Source organism: Taudactylus pleione, unplaced genomic scaffold (assembly GCF_031769625.1).
Source record: "Taudactylus pleione unplaced genomic scaffold, aTauple2 ptg000103l, whole genome shotgun sequence".
Lineage (NCBI taxonomy): Eukaryota > Metazoa > Chordata > Amphibia > Anura > Myobatrachidae > Taudactylus > Taudactylus pleione.
Genome location: NW_028284505.1, coordinates 710,474 through 737,872, shown reverse-complemented (window position 1 = coordinate 737,872; position 27,399 = coordinate 710,474). Strand labels below are relative to the sequence as shown.

The following is a 27,399-nucleotide window of genomic DNA, read 5'->3' as shown; positions in this document are numbered from 1 at the left end:
AATGCCAAAATGCCAAAGACGTCCTCTTTCATAGACAACTTTAAAATACCATAAAACATCTAAACACTTTTTTTTTTTTGTTTGAACTAGTAAACAAAATTGTGAAAAGATTTGCTGAAAATAGAATTATTTCCTAGAATCATTCCCAGATCCAAACTGCAGGAGAATTCGCTCATCTCCCCCGGTGCAATTAGCGTCAGTTAAGACGCGTTGTCTCACATAATGGCTGCTGCCCAAATCCCACATCAGGGAGAGAAATAAATTGAAGCAAAATATATCAATGTATCACATACATATTTCACCAATAATTGAGTCAGTTTTATTTATTATGTGTGTGGTTACCCTATATATAAAAACAAAAGTCTGTAATCCAAATGGAACCACAAAATCCAAATATCATTACACATTACCGCACTTATCTGACCACCAAGAAACCATGTGTAGTACATGCAATTACTTCTGTGATCTTTGGCGCTGTAGAGGTTTCGTTGTTCGTTAGAAGTTTTCCTTTTTTTCGGATGCTTGTGTGGGATAAAAGCAAACTTGCATCCGATTTTCATCCGGTCCATATCCATTGTGCAGCTTCCAAGTTTACAGGGGAAATGTGTTAACTAAGAAAAAAAAAAATCAAAAATCAAAGAAAGCGCCATGTTTCAAGAGCATCAAATCCGTGAAGTTTTTGTCTTTGAAGAACGTTTCCAAATGGCTGATATCCTTTGCTAAGCTTTCACCAATGGCCTATTGTTTGTAATTTTCTTCTCCTTGTGAGGGGAAAAATCTTGAAACAGCACAAGGAAAATATTCGTCAACACCTCTCAAGCTGCGATCAATTAACTTTACTAAGTGCACAGTACAATTCATGCTTTTTTGATTGAGATCTTGAAATAGATGGAAATTGGTGCTTCACATAAAGGGCCTGGCAGAGACATGAATCCCGAAGTCCTATCCTGACTTCCACTTCCTGCATCCTGGTCGATACCATCGTCGTGTTTTCAACACCCACCGAAAACCCACTCTTGTTTCCTGGTGCTTGATCATAAAATGCAACTGTCTATTTAGAACAGCACGCACACTTCAACAAAGCTAAAATATTGTAATTAAACACATAAAAGGACTGCTGACCCAAAGGCAGGAGGTGGCTGGGTATAGGAATAGAGGCCCTGATTCAGAGCCGGACACTCTCACCAGAGCGCTCGCACTGAATCAGGGCCCACCTCCATTAAAATGGAGCGTCCTCCTGGACGCTCGTATAGCTGTGGGTCACCACCCACAGTATATACGAGCGTCCAACAAGATGGTCGCGATGGTCTTGACCATTGCGACCATCGGACTTGCGAGTGAAACCCTGTGGTCGGGTTTCTCAACCGCAAGGCCAGGAGTGATTTTGGCTCTATCAGAGCCAAAATCACTCCCACTGACATCACTAGTGAACACCTCCGTCTGGCAGGCACGCCCCCAGAACGCCCACCAAAGGGGGCGTGCTGTCAATCAACATCAACAGCACGCCCCCTTTGGTGCGAGACCCGGAGCGATGGAAAGTCCTTCGCTCGCCGGGTCTCGTGCATGCGCACGACGGAGCTCCCTCCGTCGTGTGCATGCGCAGTGGGGAACATTGACCCACTTGCGAGCGGACTGCCGCTCGCGAGTGGGTCTGAATGACCCCCAGAGTTCAGTAGGGCTAGGTCCCACCAAGGACATTAGGAAGTTACGTCCTATCTATTGAGCAGTCCCTTCACCTTGACGGCCAGAGCAAAATTATTCCTGGCTTCAACCTAAATCAACTGGCCAAAGTGTTATCAGTCACAGAGCCATAATCAATATTGATAATAAGTAATAACCCATATTGGTTGTTAAAGCTGTTGTTCACCTTCCTGCATTGGTGGCTTATCACTGATAATTACTTATAGACTACAATTACAGCTGATATATTATTGGGGATGTATACTGCTGGCTTATTATTATTTTATTATAATTATTATTAATGGGAAGGACCATCTTAATGTATAGGCACACTGGGCAGCTGCCTAAGGCACCACGATTCTAGGGGCCTTCCAGTAGGGGTAGGTTGGCCTACATGGAGTGTGCGGCCACTCGGTCCATGCATAGGGCAGCTGGCTGAGAGGCAGGCAGAGAAAGATGCTCCCCGGCTACTCTGATAGATTGTATGCAATTCCCAATTAGAGCGCCCAGGCAGCATTCTCTACCTGTCTCCCAGCCTGCAGCCACAGACCCAGATTAAGAGGGCTCGTTTTCCTGGGCCACCACTCTCAGAGGCCCCCTCATACTTTAATCGCAGCTCCAGTGCAAAGCATGAACTGCACTGCGAGCTGGAGAAGAGAAGAGGGAGGTGGAGTCCGTAATATTTGTTTTATATCATGATTTTTATGTTAAACGTTCCTTTTGTTGAAAGTACCAATTAATTTAAAGGTTTAATTTTTTTGACCATTTACATATTTATTCCCGTGATTGGGTGCGTAGGGGCCCAAGTGCATTTATTTGCCCACGGCCTACAATGCTGTTAAGATGCCCTGTTAATGGGTGTATAGTTATTACAGGGGCACATATTACCAACCTTTTCTGCTACTGGCATTACAAGATGCTACTACTATGGATGGCATATTAGTTTACACTATTGCAGTTGGCACTGCTGGACACTACTGCCATTGGTGACATATTCCTAGGTGCTGCTACTATTGATGACCTATCAATGAGCATTTCTATAATGGGCGATTTATCCTCAACTTTGTTCATTTGTAACCACAGATCCATTCAGTCAGAATAACACATCATACATAATACAATTATATTTAAAGTCAATATGATGTTTACAAAAAAAGATCAGATGTCATATAGAGTGTAGATAACGTCCTGACTCCTAAGAGCTTACATTCTACAGAGGGATGACAGATCAATAGGAGTTAGTAAGGTTCATGATTGAAGATTGGAACTGTAATGGTATAACACCTAGAGGGAGTGGATGAGGGTAGGAAAGACAGTAGGTTGAAGGTAGGTGGAGGTAGGATAGGTTCTAGCTAGGTGTGTTAGGATAGGCAATAGACTATAAGTAAGTAGGAGTAGGATAGGCTATGGGTGTAGGTAGGTGTGCATTGTGTAGGCTATTGGTTGTAGGTAAAATTGGGGAGGATAAGGTATAGGTTGTAGGTAGGGATAGGATAAGCTATAGGTTGTAGGTAAGTGGGGTTAGGAAAGACTAGGTTGAAGGAAGATGTGTGTGGGATAGACTATAGGTTGTAGTTAGGTGGGGGTAGGATAGGCTATAGGTTGTAGGTGAGTAGGAAGTAGGTTAGGCTATATGTAAGTGGGGGGTAGAATAGGATATAGGTAGATGTGGGTAGGATAGGCTATAGGTTGTAGGTAGATGGGGTTAGGATATACTGCAGGTTGTAGGTAGTTATGGGCGTGATAGACTATAGGTTGCAAGTAGGTGGTAGTAGAATAGGGTATAGGTCGATGTGAGTTGGATAGACTATAGGTAGATGTGAGTAGGACCGGTTGTAGGTAGGTTGAGGTATGATAGGTTATAGGTTGGTTGGGCCATAATATGCTAATGGTTGTAAGTGGGGATAGGATAGGTATAGGTAGATGGGAGTAGGACAGACTAGATTGTAGGCAAGATAGATTATAGGTTAATGGGGGTAGGATAAGCTATATGTGGTATGTAGGGGAAGGATATGTCATTTTCATTCTAGCACCCTGCACCTATCACAAACCTTGCAGTTCCTCTTTTCTGCCTTGGGTGTCGCTCTATGCTCTGGTGCCTCTTGCACACTTTGGTTTGTATATAAGCAGTTTGTTACATTAGCGGAGTGTGCTAGATGCACCAGAGCGAAACCCCAGGCAGGAAAGAGGAACTGCAAGGTTTGTGATAGGTGCTAGAATGAAGACTAATATGTTATAGGATGTAGGTAGGGGTAGAACAGGCTGTAAATTGCAGGTAGATGAACATAGGATGGACTGTAGGTTGTATTTAGGCAGGGGTAGTAGAGGCTATAGGTTGTAGGTAGGTGGGGCTAGAACAGGCTATACGATGGAGTAGAATAAGTTTTAGGAAGTAGGTAGGTGAGGTAGGCTACAAATTGTAGGTAGGTGATGGTAGGACAGGCTGTAGGTAGGCAAGGGTAGGCTAGGTTACAGAATGTAGGTAGGTGGTGGTAGGACAGGCTATAGGATGTAAATAGGTGGGAGGTTGGATAGGCTGTTAACTGTAGGTAGGTGAGGGAAGCATAGGATAGGCAGTAGGTAAGTGTGGGTAGGATAGGCTATATGATATAGGTATGTAAGGGAAGCATAGTCTAAGGTTGTAGGTAGGTGGGGATAGCATAGGTTAGATGTAATTGTGGGTAGGATTGGCTATAGGATGTACATAGATGGGGTAGGATAGGCTATAAGTAGGTTGGGAGGGAGGCCTATAGATTGTAGGTGGTAAGGGTAGGAAAGGCTATAGGTTGTAGATTAATGGGGGTATCGTAGGCTATAGGATGTAGATAGATGTTGGTAGGATAGGCTATAGTTTTTAATAAGGTGTGGGGAGGATAGGATATAGATTGTAGGTAGGTTAGTTAGGCTATAGGATGTGGGTAGGGTTGGCTATAGATTGTTGGTAGGTGTGGGGAGGATAGGCTATAAGATGTGGGTAGGATAGGCTATACGGGTGTGGGTAGGATAGGCTATAGGTAGGTGGGGGTAGGATAGGCTAGTATTTAGGTAGGCGAGGAGAAACAAACTGGATTCTGGCAGAAATGGGGAGCAAGTATAGGGATTTGCAGAGCGGTACAGCGGATGAAAAGACAGGTGAGGACAGGGACAGGTATCAGCAGCAGTACAGAGTATATCAGGAAATTAGTGATATGTTAGTGAGGACAGGGCTGCATGTGACAGGGGCAGTGACATGTGAGGAGGTGAATGGAGGCAGCAGGAGGCCACAGACTGAGGGCCTATTCATTATCACTTTTTTTTTCACAAAAGCGTGTGGAAATTAAAATTTTCAAATACTTTTGTGAAAAATAAGTGTCAGGGCTATTCATCAAGTTCCGAAAAAACATTTTTTTCGGAACTAGATGATGATACTGAACGCCACTTACAGGTGGCGTTCAGCCCCCGATAACCTTCACAGGCTGCTGTTTACATGGCAGCCACACAGCACAGAGATCTATTCAGATCCCCCCCCCCCCCCCGCACGTGCGCAGGCCCCGGAGCGAGTGACAAATGCACTCGCTCCGGGGCTCGCTACAAAATGGGCGGCTGTCGATGTTGATCGACAGCTTGGCCAGTTTTGTAGGCGGGGTGGGGGGGTGGCCGGACAAACGGAGGCGTTCCTGAAGAAACGTCTGCCGTTTGTAGGCGGCCCTACTGACATCACCAGTGAGGTCAGTAGGGAGCTTCCTGCTCTGTTAGAGCAGGAAGCTACCTGGGGCTTGCGGTAGACGAGACCCTACCGCAAGGGTCTCGTCGCAAGCCCCGATGGTCGCGATGGTCTCGACCATCGCGACCATCACCTAGTCACTCGCTAAAGCTGTGGGTGGTAACCCACAGCTTAGCGAGCGGCCAGGAGGCCGCCTTTCAAAAGAAAAGCGTCCTCCCTCATTCAGAGCGAGCGCTCGCTTTTTGCGAGCGGCTCTGAATGAGGTCCATAGTACCATATAACAAGATAAAACACATACAACTGAACATCTATCAGGCGACATTTATCGGTGTACATGAATATCAGTTAACCAGTTTACCATATACAGTACTCGCTAATTATCATTTCAGATAACAAATCTAGATACAGTATATGGTTTAATCTAGCCCGGGAATTTAACTATTAATGTTGCAGCTGAGGTTGGTGCACGTTAATGGATTGAAGAATAGTATACTCCACGGGGTACTGATGCCAGTCACATGGAATTGGTACAGCAATTGGGGTGAGGGGTTAATAAAAGGGAGTACTCAGTATCCTTGGTGAAGTCTCAATAAAACAGTAAAGGTGCATACACACGTAACGATGTTATGTTAGTAACAATAGATTTTCGTTCAGATTTTCCCTTGAAAAAGTGAACGAAAATAGTTTATAAAAATCGTTGGTTACTAAATGAATGAACGATTTTCATGAACGATTAATGATTTTTTAATCATGCATACAGTGAATGGACATCGTTCATCATTCATTCTGTGCAATGGACGATAAACTACAAACTACAAACGGGAGCGCGCATGAACGATTTTCGTTCATTTACCTTAAAAAGATGAACGATTTTATAAACGATTTAACGATACCGACGTCGTTATAGTTAAATCGTTCAAAGAATCCTTATGTGTGTACGCACCTTTAAAGGGATTTTGGCCCTGATTCAGAGCCGCACGTAAGCGGCCGCTCGTTTGCAGTTGCACTGAGCGATGTTCGCACAATTGCGCATGCGTACGGATTGTAATACGCATGCGCGAACCAGTCAGTGCGGCCGAAAATCGTTTGTTCGATAAATAGCGAATGCCTGCTACTTTGAGTGACAGGAGGAGGCGTATGTGGGTGGTAACAGGGGAAGGTGCTTGAAAACGGGGAGTGGAGATCAGAACGCAGGCATGCTTAAAGGTCAAAACGGGCGTTTTATGGGTGTGCATAATTAAAAAAGCAGCGTCATTGACCACGTCACCTGGTTGTTTTATAGTCAGAACTGCTCGCAATATAGTGGTAGGAAAAACCAACCACAAGAATAGCGAGCAGTTCATACGCTATTCGATGTACTCGATTAATCTAATAAATAGCAGACATGACATATGGTGCGAGCGGCAAGGGGGCGTATTTTTCAAAATTACAACCGCAAGTTTTGCTCGCTCGTTCAGACTTAGAGGCGTGAACAGACCGCAATGAGCGAACGGATCATTTGAATAGCCACCCCTTGCTTTTGAACGAACGACCGCAAATAGCGAGCGGCTCTGAATGAGGGCCTTTGTATCCTAATGGTTTCATGAAGGGATGATGGTTCTATGCTTGGCTTACTACATACAACTGGAATCGAGGAGGAGAAGGATCTGTAACTGTAACTGTATGGTATTTTACTCTTTACCTCTCTCACGGATCTTTTGAGCACAGTGTGGTGTTTTCAGTAACCGCTGGGTATTCATTTCTTTAGTATTTGCCCTGGCTCAGTGTAATGTCTCATAAATAAATAGGTTTTAAACTGCTGCAAGATTTCCCGGTCATTAAAGAATACAACAATTGCTGATAAAACTGGTGAGGGGATCCTGTATGAGGGGATCCTGTGTAGGAGCTCTGCAGGCGTGAGGTGATTCTCAGTCCCGTTACTGACCTTCTCTCCTGCTGTCTGTTCCAGCTGAGCCAGTTCAGCACTGGACAGTATCTCAGTAATCTGGGCAGCCCTAACACAGCACCACCTTGAATGGGTGTCGCACACTCCAGGCTCAGGCAAGAATATGGGGATGGTCACTAGTAGCTTCCCCCCTGACAGAGCCAATCTGCCTCTTCAGCATGGCGGTGCCAGCAGCTCCAACCAGCACAGCTCAATCTCTCCCCCAGTGGCACTCCAACTGCCCCGTCCAACTGCCACACGCTCCAACTGCCCCGTCCAACTGCCACGCGCTCCAACTGTCAAATGTAATACCCTGCCAAACGTAATACCTTGCACAGCGGGGTATTACAGTAAGACACATTGGGGAGGGGGGGGTTGCAAATCCGCGGGGAAGGGGGGGGGTCGAACACCTGAGGGGAGGGGGCGGAATGGATTGTACACCCGAGGGGGGAGTGTCCGGATTGTACACCCACAGGGGGCGGACCCAGATCGTACATCCGCTGGGGTGGTGGTGGGGGGACAATGAAGTCCGCAGCTTGAAGAAGCTCCTAAACTGTGTTTGAACTCGCAGTGAGTTCAAACCATAATTATCACATGTAATAATTATGTTTTGATGAATATGCCCCAGAGAGTTATATAGTGGGAGGAGCAGGGTCCCCAGCAGCACAGAGTATATCAGGAGATGAGTGATGCGTTATAGAAGACAGGTGTGCATGTGACAGGGGCAGTGACATGATGTGAGGAGGGGAATAAAGACAGCAGGAAGCCACAGGCTGAGAGTTATATAGTGGAAGGAGCAGGATCCTCAGCAGCACAGAGTATATCAGGAGATGAGTGATGTGTTAGTGAGGACAGGGCTGCATATGACAGGGGCAGTGACATGATGGGAGGAGGGGAATAGAGACAGCAGGAAGCCACAGGCTGAGAGTTATATAGTGGAAGGAGCAGGGTCCCCAAGCAGCACAGAGTATATCAGGAGATGAGTGATGTGTTAGTGAGGACAGGGCTGCATATGACAGGGGCAGTGACATGATGGGAGGAGGGGAATAGAGACAGCAGGAAGCCACAGGCTGAGAGTTATATAGTGGAAGGAGCAGGGTCCCCAAGCAGCACACTGCTGTGGGAAGATTGCAGTATGAAACTCACTCCTTTATTAAACCAAATTAATAAATTTAAATACAAGTAAATCATCACCCAAGCATTTTCCTGGTGATCTTGGATCTTCTTCTGCGTTATGGTATCTTCGTTCATGCACTCAGGTAGATTTGAACACAACATTAATGCACTATCCTCGCACAGAGCCGCTGTCAGTGTAATGACAGATCAGTGAACACACAGCTCAGTGTAACATAAGTTTATTTGTACTATTTTGTCTTCCTTTATTTTGTACAATGTGAATGAGCGTGTTAATTCCTGAGTAAACCAGGTCAGAAGATCTGGCTGTTGATCCTGTACATCTTTAAACAAGTAGAATAGTAACGCCAAACTAAATACTTGTCAGGTTGTGTGGTCAGAACCCTGTGTAAAGGACTAGCTCTCAGCACCCGTCGATCCTGTAGGGAGAAGACACCAGGAGCTGAGCTTTTCTAATGGTGACAAAGGATCAGAAATTGTGGGGAAAAAAATCTTATATTTTTCATGTGTTTGAGGACATCGGGGCTGACTGCGAGACGGACGCAGCATCGGCACCTGTGTCTGCGTCCTTTGTCGGTTGCACGCTTGCGACTTTATGCAAATGCTGCTACAATTCCCTTCGCTGGTGTACATTCATACGTATGAATGTGCAGGGACTGGGACGCCCACTTTGTGCATCTATAGACGCTGTAATACCGCTTAGTACATCTTGACACCACCATCGATCGCATCGTCAAACCTGCGTTATCCCCATGTCCTCCACTGGCAGCAATTATGCATCTGAGCCCGCAGCCACTATTAGCGACACTCGTATAACACGCCCCATACGATGAACCATCTCCGTGCGCCTGTATAGCCACCTTCCTGTCACCACCCCAGGAACATATCCTGAGAAGGGGCATCTCAATCGCAACTCGCGAATGCTGTGCGCACTGAATCTGGGACTTAGATGCATGCACAGAAGAAAACAAATGGTTCGGTTGCATCAGACATTATTAATAAAATAAGTCAAATGGTTTATGGTCACTACAAAAAAAATGCAGAAGTGAAATTACAATGCACTGCACTCACAACTCCAGCAAAATTTTAAGATACTCAGGGGTCTAGTTACTAAGCAGTGTTAGGAGACAGAGGGCCTGATTCAGAGCCGGACGCAATTTGTGGTCGCTCGTTCAGAAAAAGGGGCCGGCTATTTAAATTGAGCGCTTGCTCTTTGCGGTCTGTTCACGCCTCTATGTCTGAGCGAGCGAAACATGCGCTCGATATTTTGTAAAGACACCCCCTGGCCGCTCGCATCATACGTCATCTCCGCTATGTATTTGATTAATCGAGTACATCGAAAGGCGTATGAACTGCTCGCAGTGCTTGCGGTTGGATTTTCCTACCGCAATCATGCAAACAGTTCAGGCTAAGAGACAACCAAGTGACGTGGCCGATGACGCTGCTTTGTTAATTATGCACACCCTTAAAATGCCTGTTTTGACCGTTTGGCACGCCTGTGTTCGGATCTCCACTCCCCGTTTTCAAGCACCTTCCCCTGTTACCACCCACAAACGCCTCATCCTGTCACTCAAATTAGCAGGCACTCGCAATTTTGCGAACACACGTTTTCTGACCGCACTGACTGGTTGGTGCATGCGCATTACAACCCATACACATGCGCAGATGTGCGAACATCGCTCGAAGCGAACGAGCGGCCGCTTACGAGCGGCTCTGAATCAGGCCCAGAGTGAAAAGTGATGAGAAAGTGATAAGGTGCCAGCCAATCAGCTCCCAACTGTCATCTCACAGGCTGTGTTTGAAAAATGACAGTTGGGAGCTGATTGGCTGGTACCTTATCACTTTCTTATCACTCTGTCTCCTAACACTGCTTAGTAAATAGACCCCAATGTATTAAAGATTCAGGCTAACAATTAAGGAGGGAAAGAAACTGTTCCGCAACCCGCTGGTTCGGCATCCAAAACACCAGTAACGTTTCTTGGAGGGCAAGAAAGCGAAAAGCGAGTAACATGGATGAATAAGATCAGAGATGAGCTTAATGGCCTTTGCTATACTCCTCCTAAATAAGAGATCATCAAGCTTAGGCAGAGATTGGCCGATGATTCTCTCAGCGGCTCTAACTACTCTATCTAGAGAGCCGCGATCGGAACACTTAAAATTCCCATACCACACCGTAATAGCATAAGACAAAAGACTCTCAATTACGCAGCGGTAGTAGCTCACAAGCGTGTGCTTCGATAAACCCGCTACTCAAAGTCTTCGCAAGCTTTCCAACCACAGCTGAGATGTCCACGATAAATCCTCAGTAAAATTAATTCTCAAAAACTTAATACCACTGACCATCTGTACCTCCTCGCTATTTTAAAACAATGGTTGTGGGGTGGTCTTCCTCAATCTTCTAAAACCTATCACTACCTCCTTAGTTTTCTTACTATTTAACAACAAATTGTTATTCTCACGCCACTTAACAAATTGCTTCACCTCCTCCCTATAACGGTCCTCCTCTCCCTTAAGCCGGGTACACAGTAGACCAGAGGTTCCCGAACGTGGTCCTCAAGGCTCCCAAACAGTTCAGGCTTTTAGAGATGCCCATAGTTGACCACAGGTGGTTTAATCAAATTGACTGAGGTACTAATTAAGTCACCTGTGCACAGCCATGGATCTCTCTAGTACCTGCACTGTTGGGGAGCCTTGAGGATCACGTATGGGAACCTCTGCACTAGACAATACGTGATCCGATTCGGCGGATCGGATGACATATCGCCCACATTGGGCATTGTGTACCTGCTATGTCACTAATAGTGCGAGCTCCCGCACGTCATCAACGACATCACCCATCGGACCTGCAAGCAGGTCTAACGACGATATCGTCAGCAGGGACCATGCCCAGCATCAGCAAGTGTGTACACACTTACTGATGCTAGCACCCCCGCCAGGACCCGCTGCATGAGACATTGTGCTGGGTACACATCGTTTAGTGTGTACCTAGCATAACTAATCAGCCCCGCAAGCGTAGCTTCATCCGCAAATTTTACATTAAAATTGGACTCCGTATTTGAAGTACAATCAGAAGTATATAATGACTATAAAAAGGGGCTTAAGACACACCCTAGAGGGACTCCTATGTTCAGTACAAGTTCAGATGAGAGAATAGTACCCATCCTGACTAACTGTGGATGGTTAGTCAGAAAATCTAACAACCAATTACATGTGGGCCCATCATAACCAATCTTTCGGAGCTTGGCAATTAGCAACACTGGCACAACGGGGTTAAAAGTGGAACTGTAATCCACAAACAGCAATCTTACATAGGAGTCCCTGTTCTCTAATTGACACATAACCTTATGAAGAACAATAAGAGCAGCATCCTCGGTGGATCTATTTGACCTGTACGTAAACGGGTGGTAGTCATAACCCACCGATATTCCACCCCTAAGCCTTCGGGGCGGCATATCGGTGGGTTTTGACTACCACCACCTTAGGCTAAGGTTTCCCAAAACAGCTCCAATAACAGTCATATCTAGCCTAAGCTGGTGTGGTGTGGTGGCTAAGCATATTAATCTGTGGACCTGTGATAAGGGAGATGGTCCAGCTGTGGCCGGAGACCATTGGGTGCTATAAATACATGCCTACTCTTCCGGAAGTCGCGGGAGGCTCTCAGTATTTCTCCCTGCACCTCTGGTAGAGTAGGCACTTGTCCCGCATTCCTGCCCACTTCCTAGTGAAGTTGACAGAATGAGGAGAATTTTCACAGAGATCGGAGCTTAATGACGTTATTCCACAAGAATTGTGTCATTTAGCCAAGCCCCCTATTTAAATATGTGCTTTTCATGGTAATTTACTGCGAGGGGGCAGTGCTTAATGATGCAAAATTTCAGGCCCCGCCCCTCGTCACCACCCACCTGCTTCTCCTCCCAGTGCTTCTCCCCGAGAGGAAAAATTAAAAGTAGGCAAGTATGATGCTATATCATGTGAGGCAGCTATCTAATAAGGACTATTACCCAGTGCAAGCTCACTATACCCCGAGCCAGGAGCAGGTCTGCACAAGTACAGAAATCTCTGCAATAAATCTGCTTCTTCTGTCGCTTAGTAAAACCCAGCAGTGTCAATGGTTATGAGATGAAGCCAGTCCGGCAGAGGTAGGCCTCATTCATATGTGGTAAGTATAATGCAAGTGCACCCTCTAAGCACTACCAACAATGATGGTCAAAATAATTTTGCTAAACTCTACAATTAATATGGAGTATAAGTGAGGTTCTTAGCACGTTTGGCCAAAAATGCATGGGTCCCTAACATCCCTAATACGAAAACATTATGTCAATTTATCCAGGACTTACCTAGAAATATAGTGCTCACTCAGGTGGGAGGGGTGCCAGTACCAATCAGGAGAACCCTGCTGTGAGGAAAGTATGCAAATAAAAAATATATTAAAAAAAATAATAATAACAAGTGTGTGTAATATATATATATACACACACACACACACACACACATATATTATAGATTATATATAGTCAGGTATATTCAGTCAGATGCTTCAGAACTCATTGGACGGTGCTTCACAGTGCAGATGGACAATGACCCGAAGCATACTGCAAAAGCAACCATAGAGTTTTTTAAGGCTAAAAACTGGAATGTTATGCAATGGCCAAGTCAATCCCCTGACCTGAATCCGATTGAGCATGCATTTCACTTGATGAAGACAAAACTGAAGGGAAAATGCCCCAAGAACAAGCAGGAACTGAAGACATTGGCAGTAGAGGCCTGGCAGAGCATCACCAGGGATGAAACCCAGCGTCTGGTGATGTCTATGCGTTCCAGACTTCAGGCTGTAATTGCCTGCAAAGGATTTGCAACAAAGTATTAAAAAGTGAAAGTTAGATTTAGGATTGTTTAGTTTGTCCCATTACTTTTGTCCCCTTAAAAAGTGGGAGGCACATATAGAAACCGTTGTAATTCCTACACCGTTAACCTGATTTGGATGTAATTACCCTCAAATTAAATCTGAAAGTCTGCAGGTAAAGCACATCTTGTTTGTTTCATTTCAAAGCCATTGTGGTGGTGAATAGAGGCCAAAATATGAAAATTCTGTCAATGTCCCAACATTTATGCACCCAATTGTGAATATATATATCAAACAGGCTTAATCCACGGCACTCAACCATCTGGGGTACCCTTGGTATGTGACCACACCATCTACATAAAAAATATCATACAAACTCGGCACTCACTTGGTTTTCAAACTGCAACTCCTTTGAATACAGGGAATGTTGGTTCCAAAATATTGCAATAATTTGTTAAGCTGGCCACCAAATTATTGCAATATTTTGGAACCAACATCCCCTGTATTCAAAGGAGTTGCAGGTTGAAAACCAAGTGAGTGCCGAGTTTGTATGAATATATGTATTCCTATAGATTCTGTTTTAAATAGAATGTCAACCTGATATTCTGTATTTAGGGGCATATGTATCAATGCGGTTTTCACGATAATATGCCATTTGAAGACTTTTCCGCATTTTTTTTAATGGCATTATTAATTTTGTTCGCAGATTATATGCATTATCACGTTTTTTGTTGCATTATTTTTCTGCATTCGTAATAATGCAGAACAGTTCCATAAGCATAGAAAAGAATTGTGTTAATTTTCATATGTATCAAAATATTACTTCTAAATTTCCTTTTTTACCTCATGGGTTCTGTAACTATCGCCATGATCCGAAGGCGTAATCTGAAACAGGAGTGGATTTTTCGTAACCTTATCCAGTATTGTTAATGTAATTATTGATTTTTAAAAAAAAAATCTAATATTATTAAATATATCTTTTATTAATTCAATTTGCATTTATTACTCTTTTTGGATTTTTTTTAAACTTACTTTTATATTTATTTATATTTCATTCTTCCTTCACAATCAGTATTGGGGGAAAGAAAATAATATTATATCTATCATTTCTGTATGTATATTATCTGTTTGTTTGTCCGGTTATGCATTCAGACACCCCTGCAATGATTGGGATGAAACCAACGTGAGGTGGTCCAGTTAGATCCTGGCCAGGTTTTAGGGTGGGTTTAGGGTCCCGGTCGGACCTCCCGTTGGTGTACGTTGGGAAGGACTTTGACCCAGGGAGCCTGTTCTGGGCCTTCCACTGGTTGGATTTGATTGAAAACGTCACAGAGCGGTGACAATTGGTCTGGGATGCCTAACTTAATAACTTGAAGATTTACAATTAAATGTACAAAATTACAATAAAATGACATACTTACCGACTTTGCAGGGCACCATTCCTGGAGCAGCCAGAGAGGACCTGCTTTATTCATCTTTGGGGGGCAGGGCCAGACAATAGCCCCACCCCCTTTACAGGAACCACCCGCGATTTGCGGGTCCGTGAGGAGTGGGTGGGGTTAAATGATGCAATTTATGTCATTTAGCCACGCCCCTCCATACGGACCTGCAAACGTCTCGGAAAATCTCCCCATCCTGCGGGATGTGGGAGATTTACCTACTCTTTCAGAGGTGCAGGGGGTTACCCGAAAAATCGGGAGCCTCCCCGGGAAGTAGGCATGTATGATTACAGGTCTCTTTTGTGAATAATGATATATTAGTCATTTCTAATGTCCTTATTGTGGAACTACACATCCCAGCATGTCCTGCCACAGTTTGGCTATCAGGGCATGCTGGGGTGTGTAGTTCCATAGCAGCTGGAGGGACCCCTGTAATATAATGCTATTGATTTTAGATTCTGTACATTGCAAATGCTTTAAAAAAATGTAAAAAAACCATAAAAAATGTGCGTTTGTAGTGCGGTAACAAGGCTAGAGAAGAGACAATCAGTAATGTGACCATTTGCTGGAGTGTGGTGCCATCCGTCATGGTGTATTTAGCTGGAGCTCCTGTATGTGACTTTACCGCATGAATGGATCTCTGGAGAAGGTGCACAGATTCCTCTGCTAGAGTAGGGAACAGCTGCTCCCTTGTGTCATCTCCCAGCCTGAAGAGTAACACTAACAGCAGAGAGAAGCTGTCAGTGTGTCAGGGATGTAACAATGCACTAGTGACCCTCAGATTGTTGTCTTTGGCTGACTGAGGGGGGGTGTCAGAGGTAGCAGGATGGAGAGCACTTTGTGGGGCAGACTGTAAGGTGTGGCGGAGTACAGCAGGAGATACCTGGGTGTGGGGGGGGGGATGCTGCGTGACCGTGGTCCAGATTCAGACTTAGGGGCAAGTCAAAAACAGGAGCAAACAAGGAGCAATTTGATCCTAGAACCAGGGCCGAAACTAGGATTTTTGTCACCCGGGGCAAGACAGTAATTTGGCACCCTCCTCCCTGGCAATTCCCCCATAGTAATACCCCCTGAGGTAATGCCCCTGTAGTAATTCCCCCATAGTAATGCCCATGTAGTAGTGCCTATATGGTAATGCCCCCATAGTAATGCACTTGTGGTAGTTTCCATATAGTAATGCACCCATAGTAATGCCCCAGTAGTAGTGCCCATATGATAATGCCCCTATAGTGCCACTTACACAAAGAAAAAATAAATATAATATAAATATATATATATATTATATATACATGCTGGGGGGGGGGAACATCACAATCGCCCACCTCATCATGGATCCGTCACTGTCAAGGCCCAGGTAACAGGGGGCATGACCTAATCGCAGGAGGCGTGGCCACGCCCCCTTCCCGGAAAATAAAAAAACTTTGCAGCACCGCTACGCGCTGGGGAGGGGGGCGCTCTGAGCCCCCTCAACCCTGCTCAAAGCCAGGGGGGGGCGCGATCAGCGTGCTCACTCCCCCTCACAGGCATAGGAGACTGCTGTGGCTGCCCTTCAGGAAGCCCGGGCCCAGGTGATCTGTCCCCCCCCCCAGATCAGTTGACAACTTTATCCCCTTTATGAATGAGGGATTATTACTTGGTAACCGGACACATTTTACCATTTACTGCTGTGCATTTGTTATAAAAGTATATACTTTTTGGGGCTGATACAGACCTGTGCCTCGCACCCCAGCCTCACCTCCCAGGTGTCTGCAATTTATCCAATTGCCTGCGCTTTAGTCACAAGTGCCAGCGAGTGCGGCTATACGCAACACTTACAGAGCCGCAGGATTTCAGGATTTCTGTTTGCAGCCCCTTAGAGCGGTATACAAACATTCACCAATTTAGGGCAATATAGGGCCGCAAGGCGGGCAAGTTACGATGCTGTTGCTTACATGCCGTCAAAACAGCACATTGCCCACCCCGCTTGTGGAGTGAATTGGATTGAGCCCTTAAATTTGGTAGGGGCGTGTCCAGGGCGTCTTCAGAGAGGAGGAGGTCCGTGTGCATGTCCCGACATGGGCCCCCTCCTCTCACTCCGGTGGCCGGCAGCCGACTGATGCAGCTGGTCACCCACCGCAGAATCAACTAGAGTGTGCCCAGGGTCTATTGCGCATGCTCAGATCGCCGGGGAAATGGCCATTTTCTGGCATTTGACAGCACTGGGAGACCCGACGCGGGAAAGTATGGGTGCACCGCACACCCTGCACCCATTATAGATAAGCCCCTGGGCGTGTCTAATCTGAGATCTAAACTGCAGTGTAAAAATAATGTTATCCAGCAATTAGTGGGCTACATGCAAAAGCAGCCGGTATTTATCCTGTATGCAAACAAAATAAAAGTGTTTGCTCCCATCTCAGAATCAGGCTCTTTATTTAAGTGTTAAGGTAAACTGTCCAGCCAGCCAAATGGTCCACGACCCTGCTGGTAGTGGTAGTGGTTTTTCTCGGGACTTGCAACCTGGGTCAACGATCCCGGCTCAAGAGTGAAAGTGATGACCCGGGTCTTCATGACCCGGGTTACGCCTAAAAACAAACTGATTGGACGGGGACAGTGGCACTTGGAGAAGAGATTATCTCCCAGGGCCCAGTGAATGCCGGAAGACCCAGGTGTGGGAGCATTGACAGAACTGCGGGCTATGCAGAGCCGGACGGTACCGCGGACATGCCGGTTTCCAGGCGTACCTTTTGCATCAAGCATATGATGATGGGTATGAGACCAGGCAAACGTATGGGGTTGTGGGTGCACCACAAGATGCCTACAACTCCATCGAATAAGCAAATTTTATCGCAGGCGCACAATTCGGAAGCACCTTCCACATGCATCCATCTCTAACCCTGACCCATACAGTACACAAATAGATATTGTAAATGTAAAAACCATGAGCTGCTGCACGTGTGACACACATGTGAATCTGTCACCGTGTCCCCAAGTGCCAACAACTCAATCCCTCAGAACCTGGGCGTATGTGTCCATCCGTGGGATCATGTGCTCCTGGGATTACAATGTGGATCTGAAGCTTGATCTCGCCATCATCAGTGTAAGACGTCTGCCCTCTCCACAGGTCGCTTCCCCGCAGCCGGACGGCCATTCAGGACGCGCTCTCTCCTGCTTTCTGCCTCTTTGTTCTTTATGATTGATGGCTCCTCAGCTTGTAATTGCATTTATCCATTACCAGGTGAAAACTCCCAGAACGTCTTGGGGAAAAGTCAGATTTCTTGGTGACCCTTTCACAAGAAACTTCCAAGTTTTATAAATATTAAGCTGTCGCCACGACACAGCCATAGTACATAGGTGGCGGCGTGTCCTATCCGGTATGTAATGAAACGCAATACCGCTCATTCATGTGCATGTTTATCGGTACACGGGTGCCCCACATCGCACACCCTGCGCCCATTCAAAATACTTACAATGGCGTCAGCGCCGCAGGTATCACTGGGAACGTGGCGTAAGCGTCAAGTTTCCTGAGATCTGAATGTGTGCACTACAGAAATAACCGGGAAAATGGCGCTATATTACCAGTAGTAACTCTATGCCACTGGTGTGTCCTCACTAACCTATCCTCAAATTGGACCAAATAGCCCCACTTGGTGCACCATGAAAAATGTGGCTAAACCACGCCATAGGTTTGCGTCTGTTTTGCACTGCGACAAAAGCACAACCTGCGAGCACCCTGAACGCCACTAGCGTCTTTGCATGACACATTAGTATGTGACATGGATGCTTAACGGGAGGAAAAAGCAAGAGACCGCGGGTATGCTTCCCGCCACGCGTCCCACCATGCAGCCTGGCGCTCGATGTGCGAATTTACACCGCCACGATTGCCACATAAGTACAAATCCTCAGTGCCCAGTACACTACAATTGTGTTTGTATGCAGCTACGGCACAAAGAAAACAGATGTTCTGCTGTGCAAGATTTAGGTAAAACTCCGAAAGGAACTACCGTGGTGCAGCATCTAGATATACCATGTGTATGGCGCCACATGGTGCAAAAATGAAGGGTAATAAGGACACATATACACACATCAACATTCACAGTGCCAACCATGTAGTTTCCCATGGGGGTCTTAAGTAACCCTGTCCCTTACACTGGCAAACACCTATACTGTTATCACTGCATGCATTGCAAACCCACAGAGCAGCTTATTTAACGCTCGGACATAGAAATGAATAACGATATGTGCATTCATTGTGTACTAGTGGCTGTTAAGGAGAGTGTACAGAGTGTAACAAAGGCGCTTTGCAGATTAAGGGGTCTATTTACTAAGCAGTGTTAGGAGACAGAGTGAAAAGTGATAAGAAAGTGATAAGGTGCCAGCCAATCAGCTTCCAACTGTCATTTTTCAAACACAGCCTGTGAGATGGCAGTTAGGAGCTGATTGGCTGGCACCTTATCACTTTTCACTCTGTCTCCTAACACTGCTTAGTAAATAGACCCCTAAACCTACAGCAACGCTGTGGCCCATCTCTTTGTATATACCAATCAGTGCCAGCAACTTCACCCTGCCACCTGGACACTCCAAGACAAGATGCTCGCTACTAGCAGATGGGACGTTTTTCCTTCTAAGATGAGACTCCATACTACTGAGAGGCCTGAACGCTATTTTCATGGGTAGAAACAATTCAGGGTGCCCAATTCGGACTGGTTCAGAGACCTGTTGGTCATGCTAAGCAACCGTGCGACCAGGCGGCCGGCGGCCCTCTGCTGGACGGACGTATGATCACATGCAGTGATGGCCTGACCTCTCGAGAGACAGCATAGTAACGGCTGTATTAGCCATATAGCGAAGTGGTCTTACAAAGATATAGGGGCCCATTTTTCATTCTATATTTGCAGCTATATCCCCAAAAACACCAGTTTTCAGGGGTTAACCACAAATATTAAGTTTCCCCCAGATGTATAAAGGAGGGACCGCAGCAGGTATCAGAGATCCCTCCATTCCCGCGGGCAGACACATCCCCCATAGGTTTCTATGGGGGATGCGATGCTGCCAAATCTACCAACTTCCAGAATGTGATGCATTCCGGAGTGGTAACGCCGCTGCCTCAGGACATGGGTTTGATTATGGCCACATCCCTATCTGTGTGGAGTTTGTATGTCTCCCGGTGTTTGTGTGGGTCTGTGCCAGTTGTTCCAGCGCAATGGTTAGCTTGCTGTCTCACAGTACCGACGTCTTGGGTTCCATTCTCACCAATGTGTGGAGTTTGTATGTTCTCCTTATGTTTGTGTGTCAAAACTAATCCTAGTGTATTTATGTGTCCATGTGGTAGGCAACATATATTGTAACCTCCACTGGGGCAGGGACTGATTAAATATTCCTTGTAAATTACTGCATCATATGCAAAATATTCCACCCATGATTTAAAAACGCTGCTGCGGGTCTGTCTGTTTGCGGGTCTGTCTGTTGGCATGTCTGTCTGTCTGAGTTATGCTGCCCATCCATTTAACGATGCGGGTGACGACGGCACGATTACGACGCCGTCATCTCTCGCGGGGTGAACTGCATACACTGAACGTTCAGACGTTCAGTGTAGGCAGATCAATCATCCCCGAACATGGCAACCTGACGGCGGTCGTCAGGTTAACCATCATGTTCGGGCGATGATTGATGTTAAAAATGACCAGCGGGCGCATCGCTGGTCATTTTTAACCTTTTCTGCCCGATTTGCGGGCGATTACCAAGCGAGGGAGCGATAACGACCGTCGTGATCGCTCCATCGCTAGGTATAATCGCCTAGTGGATGGGCAGCATAAGGGAAGTTAGCTGCGCTCCATGGCACAGTAAAATAATAAATATATCTATATTCTGGTCTGTTATGCCCTAGAGGTAGGTATTTATTATTATTATTATTATCCTTTATTTATATGGCGCCACAAGTGTTCCGCAGCGCCTTACATAGTACATAGAACTAATAGGTGAACAAGAAACAAGTAACTTACAGTACATTACAGTGCAGGACAAGGACACAACTTATATACATTGCTGAAATAGTGATTAAAGCACTCACAATAAGCTGCCGGGAGTTGGCGGTCCCGTGTTAGGTGCCCTAATGGGGAGTAGAGAGTAGAAGAAAATGTAAAGAGAAGCACATGAGGGAAGAGGGCCCTGCTCATGAGAGCTTACATTCTAAGGGGAGGGGGCAGACAGACGGGAGTGACACAGAAGGGGACGGGCAGACAGACAGGCGTGAAGATAGGAAGGAAAGAGCATGTGGTGGGTTAGGATGAGTGCTGAAAGGATGTAGAGTTAGCCCCGTTGTGACATAACCATAGTTGGCCCCGGGAGGGGGCTACCAGGTCGGTGCAGAAGGAGGTGTGGGGGCAGCTGAAGTGGGCGGTGCGGGGGCATGATCACGTTATTGCAGCCCGCCCCTGGTTTATAATGCCGATATTACCGCCATTATAAAGCAGGGGGTGGCTCTATGATGATGCGATTCACCGGCAACCCCGAACTGCCCACTTTCACGTGCGGCCGCAGAGGGGCACAGGGGCTGGACTTGCCTACTCTTGCGGGGGGCAAGAGCGGCACACGATTTTCAGGAGGCTCCCGGCAGTCCCGGGAGAGTATGGACGTAACCCAAGTGTGAAACTAGAAGTCACAGCATGTCCTACCAGCCAAAGCTGCCCATGTACTGTAATCAGTGATAGCAGCATGTAAGAAGCAGATTTCCTTTGTTCTTTCCCTGTAATGCCGTTTGCACCTCTCACTTCTGCTTTACCCAACCTCTACTGTGATAGGATACAGAACAGGTCAGGCTGAACGCTTGTGATGTCTCATTGGACATCTGGTAATTGGTGAATCTGCTTTACCGTTACCAGGGAAATAAAATAATATTTATTTGCAATGGATTCCAGAATGAACACCTGGAAATTCGCAGCATGTAACACTGCATGCGCGGAGCTATTCCAGAATATCACACTTTATTTTACTTCAGTGTAAAAACAGATTTTATATATCAGAAAATAAATATGAGAGTGCTTGGATTTACCACCATTGTACATTGGGCCCGATTCAGAGATGGACGAATCTGCAGAGCCGTGCACAAGTGCACGTAAGCCGCACACAAGCACCGTGGTCGCAGCCTGGGATCATCATCGGAAACAATCGTGAGTCGTGACCATCAGTCTCGATTGTTGTCCCTTTGGCCAGGCTGTGGGAGCTAAAGCTTCCCGCGGCCTGGGACGGTGCCTGGCAACACAGGAGGCCATCAATCTGTGTCCACCGCAGACCCTGGCCTCGTTCCTCCAGCAAAATGAAGGTGACATGCCTCCATTTCAAGGAACGGTGCCCAGGTAAGCCCCTGCTCCGCTCCCCAATTGCTGTGGCATGACGATCATGCTGCGGCTTGGGGGGTCTGCAAACAAGATCGCAGGACTCATTCGGCACATGCGCAGAACGGGTCCTGCGCAGGGACAGACCCCAAAACATCGGAGATATACGTTCATCCTGGAATGAACATACATCTCTGGATCAGGCCCATGGTGCCAGCATTATATATTCATATATGTGTACAAAATTGGCATGAAAAATAATATACTCAAATCTGTGTGTATCTAGCAATAAGAGCATGGGGGGGAATTGTTCATGTTTATTACATATGTTTCTCCCCTTCCCATGGACAATGGTCTCAGGGGAAGCCAGCTTACCAGACAGACCCTAGAGTCACAGACCAGACTGAGGGCCTGATTCAGAGCCGGACGCTAATTGCGCTCGCTCGTTCAGAAAAAGGGGCCGGATATTTAAATAGAGCGCTCGCTCTTTTCGGTCTGTTGACGCCTCTATGTCTGAATGAGCGAACGAAACATGCGCTCGCTATTTTTTAAAAAACGCCCCCTGGCCGCTCGCATCCTACGTCATCTCCGCTATTTATTAGATTAATCAAGTACATCGAAAGGCGTCTGAACTGCTCGCAGTGCTTGTGGTTGGATTTTCCTACCGCAATTAAGCGAGCAGTTCAGGCTAAAAGACAACCAAGTGACGTGGTCGATGATGCTGGTTTGTTAATTATCCACACCCTTAAAACGCCCGTTTTAACCATTTGGCACGCCTGCGTTCGGATCTCCAATCCCCGTTTTCAAGCACCTTCCCCTGTTACCACCCACAAACGCCTCATTCTGTCACTCAAATTAGCAGGCATATTTTGCGAGCACACAATTTCCGACCGCAATGACTGGTTCGCGCATGCGTATTATTACAACGCATGCGCAGTTGTGCGAACATCTCTCGGAGCAAACGAGCGACCGCTTACGAGCGGCTCTGAATCAGGCCCTGACTGCTTAGTGCAACTGCCACTCTAATATCACTGAGTAATGTCCATGTACTGTACAGCCGCCAGTCACGCACTCACACGTACACACCGTCCAGCCGCCAGTCACACACTCACAGGTACACACCGTCCAGCCGCCAGTCACACACTCACAGGTACACACCGTCCAGCCGCCAGTCACACACTCACAGGTACACACCGTCCAGCCGCCAGTCACACACTCACAGGTACACACCGTCCAGCCGCCAGTCACACACTTACAGGTCAGGTTCAGGTGAGCTGTAGCCTCGTAAATGTTGGGTAAACTAAAAGTCCCAGCATACCCAGACAACCAGAAGCCATTCTACTCTTAGGACAGGAGATCTCCCCCTCCAGACACAGCTCCCTGACACCTGAAGCAGCTGATACACAATAGAGAGGGGGTGAGGGGGGGTAAGGTGAGGTCTCATTACACCTGTGCTGTAGTGATAAGACAGAGCTGCCAGCAACAGAATGTCCCTGTCACCCACTGACTTACATTGTAATGTTCACCCGCCCCTGACATGTATCTGCCCCTGCCCTCTGTATCTGCCCCTGCCCTCTGTATCTGCCCCTCTCATGTATCTACTCCTGCTCTCTGTATCTGCCCCTGCCCTCTGTATCTGCCCCTGCCCTCTGTATCTGCCCCTGCCCTCTGTATCTGCCCCTGCTCTCTGTATCTGCCCCTTCCCTCTGTATCTGCCCCTGCCATGTATCTGCTTCTGCCCTCTGTATCTGCTCCTCTCATGTATCTGCCCCTGCCATGTATCTGCCCCTCTCATGTATCTGCCCCTGCTCTCTGTATCGTGTGTGTTTTATAAGGAATAACCACAAGACATAGTTATTAGGTTATAATACTGTTCCGCTACTATAGAAAGTTACATACATATTTTGTAATTGTGGTATATGCGGTGTTCCTAATATACGGTATATTATATATACACACACACACATACATACACACATATATATATATATATATAAATATACACACACACACACATATATATACATATATATATATATATGTATATTGTATATACACATACACACACACACATACATACATACATACATTCATGCCTATACATTTTAACAAATACACATCTTTACATATACTGCATGGGCTACGCGCGTGTGTGTGTAATAATTATATATATATATATGTATATGTATATGGGTAGTAAATGTGCGTCTATATACAGTGTGGGTTACTAGTCAGCCAGGGCCTCAGGCAGTGGCATGTGAATGGTTAAATATCTTTGTATTGAGAAGCCCAGGTCCTGCCATCCATAGTAATGACAGGTGACAGGCTTGTTACATCATTATCTGCACACTGTAATGTATCCCCCGTCCCCCTACACGTGTCATCACATTGTATGGCTACTAATTCATTCACACTGGGCCATTCCAATAAGAAATCCCCATTAATTAGCTATGTGCGGAGGGGAAGTGACAACCCCTTGCATATATGTATGTATGTATGTATGTATGTATGTATATATATATATATATATATATATATATATATATATATATATATATATATATAGTGTGTGTGTGTTTATATAATTCATGGAGATATTAAGGAACACGTGGAATTGAAAATGTAAATATTAAGCTAATTGCAGTTTTATTTGAAAAATATTTATTTCAGTTATCCAACAGAACTGTGATTGTGTATCACGTCTGGTTTTGCAACTGATTTTATTTATAAAACTCTATTATCCAAACTACGATTTAAACACCCAATAGATTACCTGGAACTGCTCTCTTCCTCCAAAATTATGTTTAATCTCTGAATAAATCAGATTGGAGATTCCTGCAGATAATAATATTTCTACACTGTAAACTGGATCATATACATATATATAATATTATATTATATTATTACATATATAAATAAATGTGCTGTTATCAGCACTTGTCAGACCTCGGAGGTTCCCCTGCATCAGATCATACCCAGTGTAGGACACTTGAGGAGCAGTAATCCTACAGCACTCCCCCAATTATTGCTGCACCCCGGAATCTGCCAAGCCTGTGTTTAATCCCTGTGCTCCGTGTATGTGACCTCAGTAATCATTTGCTAATTCAGATTTATTTAATTTAAATATCCAGAGTGCATAAAGCCAGCAGCGCATTGTGACCAGAGCCCCGCAGAGCGCAGCGCATTGTGACCAGAGCCCCGCAGAGCGCAGCGCATTGTGACCAGAGCCCCGCAGAGCGCAGCGCATTGTGACCAGAGCCCCGCAGAGAGCAGCGCATTGTGACCAGAGCCCCGCAGAGAGCAGCGCATTGTGACCAGAGCCCCGCAGAGCGCAGCGCAGTGACCAGAGCCCCGCAGAGCGCAGCGCATTGTGACCAGAGCCCCGCAGAGCGCAGCGCAGTGACCAGAGCTCCGCAGAGCGCATCGCATTGTGACCAGAGCCCCGCAGAGCGCAGCGCAGTGACCAGAGCCCCGCAGAGCGCAGCGCATTCTGACCAGAGCCCCGCAGAGCGCAGCGCAGTGACCAGAGCTCCGCACAGTGCAGGGAAAATACAGGGGCTCTGCCTGATTCGGGGTACAGATTCCCAATCTCTCCTATTAGCAGATTATACAGCGGGGAGATTACTGCTTCCCTGACTGCACTCACTCAGCTCACCCTCATACTCACCCTAATGGGGGCCTCACAGGGAAGACTGGGTGCCATGGAGGAGATTATACGTCTCCCAATGCTTCCCCTGTCTGCATTCTACATGCAGAATAATAATATATAAATATGTATGTATGTCTCTCCCTGTAAAAAGTTAATGGCCGGGTGCCTTCACATATACATAAACATGCAATATACTTCCCAACTGGTGCAGCATATATGTCTACCAGTGTAATGTGTCTACCAGCCAGGAGTGCCACACCAGCTGGGAAGTGTAATATATACACACACATAGATACATTTTCAATATATATTATATATACATACACACACCCACACCCTTGCTTGTCTATATCTATATGTGCGAGGACCGACCACAGCTTTTCTTCATTGTGGGGAGTGCCTGACCGTTGGTTTATATATATATATATATATATATATATATACATACACACATATATACACATATACATACACACACACACACACATACATAGACACACATATATACACATATACATACACACACACACATACATAGACACACACGTAAACATGTAGATTTATGCATTTATTCAACATACATGCATATAGACTGACATACACGTGTACAGTGTATATGCGCACACACACACACATATTATATATATATGTGTGTGTGAATATTATACATACACACAGCCGTATACCTATGTGTATATATATTAAATTATGTGTATAGTCGAAGTGTATATTTTACAAAGTAATAATATACATCATTTCATGCACATTACCTTCCACAGCAATATATTACATTGACCCTATAGTAAATATTGAAGTATACACAAAGCATCGATGCTAAACAGTCAGACACATCTGTGTACATTGTGTAACTACAGGGCACCCGGACATCATGGGGCTGACCCCGGGCTCTGGTGTATTCTGTTCTGCAGTGGATATAGAACAGTATAATGCTGTGATACAATGTGACACTGGGGGACTCCGTATTACTGGTCATATCTAGAAGTGTAGAATATCCCTAACCCTGGACTCCTGCCTCCTCACCTGCCGCAGAGCTTGCACTCTATGGTGTGACTTGTCCTGGATGGATGGGTGGGTGGCTTCTGAGAGAGGACCACAGGGGATAATCACAGAGTGACCCCCCCCCCCCCTGTACTACAGGAAGAGCAGAGCAGGAGCTCTCAGTCCATGGTCCCAGACAGAACTCAGCACACCAGCCACAATTATTTAGCTTTTACCCTGTGTCAGGCTTGAAGACTAATGCTAATTAGCAACATACTGTTTGGTGCAGGCCTGATTTCCAGCTAAGTCATCACCAGGCACACATATGATCTGGGGTCACTCACATGTTGCATTTTATCCTAATGAGAAAGGTTTTTCATAAGCAGTTTGCAGAGCTGGCAGAGTGATAGCAGTGCAGGGAGGAGGAGGGGGGTGTCTCTGCAGGGGAACAGAGGCAATAAGCCCCCGCTATAGGTACAGGAGCCAACCCTGCGTCCTACTGGGTGCTGTATCCTAGCTCCTGGGGAGTTTAGAGGAGGGGAGAGACTTGCACATATATGCAATTTAGCTTTCCAACTTGTAGGGCCTTAGAGCCTGCTGGGAGGTGTAGTTCTATAGCAGCTGCTGACCCTGTAATAGACAAAGGTAGTTGTTTCATGTGTGCCTGGAATTCCTCCCTTTCCCCCCTATGGAGCAATCCTGGTGCTATTGCCCCTGT

At 46.1% G+C, this 27,399-nt stretch overlaps 1 long non-coding RNA gene across 1 annotated transcript; it reads right to left on the bottom strand.

Moving 5' to 3' along the window:
• Positions 1-249: 249 nt before the first annotated feature.
• LOC148525589 (uncharacterized) lies at positions 250-26,958 on the bottom strand. The gene is made up of 3 exons (XR_015878263.1): positions 26,724-26,958; positions 12,779-12,837; positions 250-611 (listed from the first exon to the last, which is right to left on the bottom strand). It is a non-coding gene; the product is annotated as an uncharacterized LOC148525589 (long non-coding RNA).
• Between the last annotated feature and the right edge of the window lie 441 nt (positions 26,959-27,399).